Source organism: Pollachius pollachius (assembly GCF_949987615.1).
Source record: "Pollachius pollachius genome assembly, chromosome: 10".
Taxonomy (NCBI): domain Eukaryota; kingdom Metazoa; phylum Chordata; class Actinopteri; order Gadiformes; family Gadidae; genus Pollachius; species Pollachius pollachius.
The window spans coordinates 10498555-10504647 of NC_136943.1; positions in this window are offsets into that span (position 1 = coordinate 10498555).

Genomic DNA, 6093 nt, shown 5'->3' on the forward strand with positions numbered 1-6093 from the left:
ACACACACACACACACACACACACACACACACACACACATCGTGTATAGGACAAGATCCTATACACGCAAACAGACACACAATCTCACAATCTCTTAACAAATGTATAGTCCTTGTGGTCAGCAAAGCGAAGCGAAGGTATGTGAGCATTTCCGAGTAAGAGGAAAGTTACACAAGCACTTCTAAGCCAATGTTTGTAACAGGTGGTTTCCCGCACACATCCAAACAGTGCCACACACACACACACACACACACACATACATGCAGACTCCAAGGGGTTGTTTGAGGTATCAGAACAGAAAGAGAGACAAAAGAAATGGTATATTGATGGACAGATAAAGGAATTTGAAGAGGATGAGGTGACAAATGTCTGGTCTAGAGTGTAAAACAATTATTATATATTTCCTATTTTTGGTATGAAGTAAAAAAATGTTTCAAACAGCTTTAAATTAGATCAGTGAAAAGTGAAAAGATATGTTGTAGAAACAGTCTCTCTTTCTGGTTGTTGAAATAACATCCCAGCTCAACACGTTGTTTCAGTGTTGTTAACTGTCGTCTTTGGAAGAGACAGGACATGTCAAAGTGAAGTTCGTTCTTCCTGATAACTGTAAATGTGACATCTGGAAGACTTTGGAAAACGGATTTCCGCGCGTAACAGTTAATGCATCGATTCTAACCACTTTTTTTCCATTCAGTGATTTCTATTAATGTGTTCAATGCCTACATTCTTTTTACATATCTTTCGTTTAAAATTGGAAAACTCGCACGACCAAATCTTGCCCAGCAGTACATCGTCAAAAGCTCCCAGTTGGCCCTCAGCCACTGGCTGCTCTTTGCTGGCGCCTTGCACACATGATTCTCTACGACCCAGAAACTATCTCAATCAAAGCCTTTAAAGCGCGTCAAAGAGTATGGAAGTCAGGTCCACTTTTCAGACGGCCCTTTTCTGTTTGCACCGACCCGTTATGAGCCTTATAATAATCAAATAGGCTACAACTTTTGACTACACCTTTGAACTGCAACACTTTGGGGCTAATCCTGAATGTATTATGTATGGTTAGTGAATCCATATTATAATTGTTCAAATATATGCTATCCATAACAACAATTAAAAAGCAGTCCAATTTCAGTATTTGAAAATAAAATGTAGGCATACTACATAAAAAAAAAAATTCGCAGCTCGTAGCTTACTGTTTGTGAGGGATAAATTATGAATAACTGCATTAAATCAAAGATTGCATAGGCCTATAATAGAGTATAAAATAAAGTGATTCTCTTTACAGCCTATTCGTGTATAAAAGAATAGGCTTATATATTTTATAAGTAATACAAATATTTAGGTCTAGTGTATTTGTACATCATTGTCCATCATTTATATCCAGTGCGCCAGAAGTACGGATTGTCAGAAAGATGCTCGGTCATTCTGCAGTCACTACTATCGTGCACAAGGTGTAACTCGATAACTACAGAGGAATCGAAATACCTAGTTGATAACGTACTAATTTCTAACTTTTTGTCTGTATACATGTCCTCTAAAACATCTCGACTGGACTTACCTGGTATCCAAAGCTTTAGCGAAATGATTTATTTCCCATTCAATATTCCAATAGATTCCACAATGGAATTGACTCGTGTCACGTTTATCTAACGGCTCCGGGTCCACTTTACCCTTGGTGTGCAGAGAGGGGCCTCTTCTGCCCCGATCTTTTCTGCTCTGACGATCAAAAAGTAAGTGGGGTTTTTATAGTGGGAAGCCCGGAGACTTCCACCAAGAGCCAATCAGAACACAGATACAAGCATCCCTCTCTTTTTTTCTGCATGCTTTCGAAAAAACGAAATACAGTGAAATTAAATCTGAACAACTGGTCGGGCGTATCAGATGTTTACTTCAAGTAAGAATAAATGCATTATAGTTTAAAAACCCAGAAGTCTCACAAGTTGTTGGTCAATATTGGTCAATAGTCCATCTGTTAACACTTTATTGGAAGATGTTGCTGTGTGTTGTCGCAATAACACACAGAGTTCTCCGGGCTTCAGCCACGATTAAATTTTACCATGAAATAGATCGAAGATACAACAGCCACTTCTCCACACTCCATTCAGTTCCACAACAGAAGCCATGTATTGGTTATTTTAATATCTTTCTGTATATTTAGATGTATTAGATCCAACATAAATTATGACTTGTTTTACTTTTCAATCAATTCAACCTGAACAATGGGTCAAGAGACACACACTTGCTCAAACGCACAAAAACACACACACACCCACACACGAACACACACACACAAACACACACACGCGCACACACACAGACACACACAAACACACACACGCACATACACACACACACACACAAACACACACACAATACCCCAAAAACACACCACAAACCACATACCACACATGATTCATGAAATAGGTTTTAAATCACACTCCCCTATGGGGAGCACAGAGAAATGCACTCCAATTTGGGAAATACGGTAAACATGATGCTTATGTCTGCTTATTCATCTATCTTGTACTTTATATATACTGTACCTTGCACTGAGTGTACTGTGCTTGCACACTCCATGACGTGCTGCTCAAGCACAGGAGTATACTCAGGGCAAGACTTCTTCCACCGAGATGCATCCACAGAGAGTCACGCTTATTCCTGCCTGTGTCAAACTGTGCAATAGGCTGGGCAAAACTTCAACTGTGCAATACACTTGTATATTCCGTCACTGTGCTTTATTCATTCATACTGTGCATTTCAACAAATATTCTGACCATACTGTGCTTGCATTTTTAAATATAAATAGATCCCATTCCTCAGCATTAATAATTATAATGTTGGCTGACTTCTTTTTGTTATTTTCTATTTTCTTGTAACTGAATTGTGACCAAATTTCCGCCTGTGGATCAAAAAAATATTTCTGATTCTGATTCTGATCCCCTCTCTCTGAAATCCTTATTTTTGCTCTCTTTCAACTCTTCTCATTTCCTCTCCTCTAATCGTTTTTACTTTTCCTTTCCTCTACCCTCCTTCTCTCCTCTCTGTCCCTGTCTTTTATCTCATATAATCTCCTTTATTTTTCTTTCCTCTCCTCTCCTCTAATCAATTCAAACAGCATTCATGTATACAATCCATCAACAACCTATTTATTTCCTATACCGTGTGGTCTCGCTCAGCTCTGCTTTGCGGTAACACACATTAGGGAGCATTGACTACGACGTTAACAACACAGACACTTATTTTGCCGGCAGTCGATTGTAGTGAAACAAACACACAAACACTGTTAATGAAGTGGCAGGCAAACACAACGCATTCCTTTGGGGAGGGCCAAAAACACACACATGCAGTTACACACTCAGACAGACACACACACACACACAAACACATACACAAGCACAGAGTTACACAGACACACAGACGCACACACACACACACACACACACACAGTTTCACACGCAAACACAATCCCATACACACTCACAAAACGCACACACACCGCTATAGATTAGTTTATTGCGAAAGTGTCCTGTTATTGTGATTTTGTTTCTCATGAACAGCACACACAGACACTCACAGACACACACAAACAAACCCACGGTCCTGTCTTAGAGTTAATGGCCCCATTTTAAATCCCTTGAAGTTGGAGTGTGTATTGAGTGGCATCTAACTGAATGTGACCAACTGAATGCCCTTCCCAACACCGTAGGATTAGCCAGAGTGGCCTGCACTGGGCTGTAAGGTGCCAGTACTTAAAAAATTATGTAATTTTCTTTCAACAGAATCGAGTAGCCAAGTGTCAGGTGTTACTATTCCTTGATAATCCATACATTTTATTGAGTTATTTAATCTGTAAATCTATAGGTCATATCTTTATATTAAGAAGGTGTCCTCTCCAGAGCTGTTTGTCCCTTCTAGGCTACTGTAGAAACATGCAAGTGCAACGTGCTGGGCTTCATGGAAGAAGACTGGTCCCCTATGTTGATATAAAGGGCACCAAACCACAACACTTCTTATTTTCATGGGATTAAACAATCATCAAAACATACTTGAATATATTAATATTACCTTACGTTTCAGGCCCAGTCAACTCAATTCTACAAACTGCCCCTTTAACAAGCAGCACATGGGAAGCTGGTCCGATATGGATGACCTCTCTCTTCAGACAGGGAAGCAGAACCAAATCTCTGGGATTAATACCGTCACGTGCTTGACCCCTCTTCATAAAAGCAACGCGGCTGCGCCTATAATTTACAAAAGAGTTATTTTCTCCATGGTCCAGTTTATTGAAAGGACAAGAAGTAAACCCACCACATAAATCAAATTACATGAAGTTAACTAAACGTAAGAGCATGTGTGGGAATGGCCAAAGTGCTTTCGCTCGTTTTAAGGTTTTCTCGCAGATTTTTATGACTTTGTTCACCTTTTTCGACTTAAAAAACGGCTCCCCCATTTTTTTGCATTTGTTACTGTCCAATACTTCTGGGGCGACACAGATATTTCCTTCCTTAGAATGGTAAAGAACCACTTATCTTATCTCATCTATGGAGTGGGTGATAAACAAGGAATAGATGTGACCGCAGTGAATGCTTCAAGCAAACCAAACTTTAATGTTTCACAGCAAGGGGTTCCACAGAGGTACATTTTTTGATTACCAGGAAGTTTCAACATGAACTATATTTCCAGGAGGTGGAGGAACAGTGGAGCAACGTGTTTGTGTTCACTGGTCAGGCTGCCAGGTCAAAGAAATGGATGGCTTCTTCAGAGGGTCAGACACACCAGGGGAAGCCGCCAAAGCCTTCGGCTGGCCAGCTAATCAAGGTGTGGGCCGTAGAGCAGTATCAAAATTCTATCTTTTATTGTGCTTCCCCTGTCGGTCACAGCTGTTTTTGTCAAACTTTTCCCTTTATTTATTAAACTGGGCACAATATGAAGAAGCCCGTACGGCATGTCTAAAATGTCATTTTTTGATTCATACGGTGGATTTTGTTTAAAATTGTATTACCAAATGTTCAACTTCCACAGATACAGGACAATATGAATAGAGAGGCTATATCATCTCATGTTGATTGCGTCTCAGAAATTCGGCATTCAATTCAAGTCCTTACGTTTTATTCAAAACGACTCACAAGTGATACATTTGATGGTGCTAGATTGTGGTGCATGAGCAAGTTTCTATGAAACAATTGGCAGGAGAATGGAGCAGCTAATAATCCCATTTAATCATTGTTGAATTTTCTTTTCATATAAATACTCTAATAGTATTTAAATGAGTAGATACATGGTTTAACTTTATGAAGATAAAGTTACAAATAATGTATAAAGTAACCCAGTAAAGTTATTTAAGTGCATAAATAGGTTACATAAAAAGAGGGGACAGTCTGAAAGAATCACAGCACAAGGTTGGTTGATCATTTGTTTTAAGTTAGGTAATAAAACTCAATTAGTAGATAAATCAAAATTGTGTTTATCAACAAAGAGAGAGGGTGAGAAAGAGAGATATATATATATATATATATATATATATATATATATATATATATATAGAGAGAGAGAGAGAGAGAGAGAGAGAGAGAAAGAGAGAGAGAGAGAGGAATGCCTCTCATGGCATGTGTCCCCAGGAATCCATACCATACATTTGGTCTGAGGCTGGATCAAGCCTTCAGCGTAGTAGTCTCTCCACCATACCCTCCTTATCCCACATTCTTTTTCACGATAAAGATCATTCTGGCCTGCTTGAGGGCGGGAGTTTCAGTTTATGGTGTGCGAGGAGCGTTGCAGGCTTCAACCTAAAGAAACAATGGCGGCGGCATTTACACATGAAAGTGTAAAATTCGACGGAAGAATATAAACAGACAGAATGACAATGTTTAAAGATATGCAAAAAAGAGACAGAAATATGCCATTCATAGACATATACCACATAATCATCATCAGATATACAGACAGATATAAACAAACAAACACACACACGCACACACACATATATACAGTGGGGCAAAAAAGTATTTAGTCAGCCTCCAATTGTGCAAGTTCTTCCACTTAAAAAGATGAGAGAGGCCTGTAATTTTCACCATAGGTATACCTCAGCTATGAGAG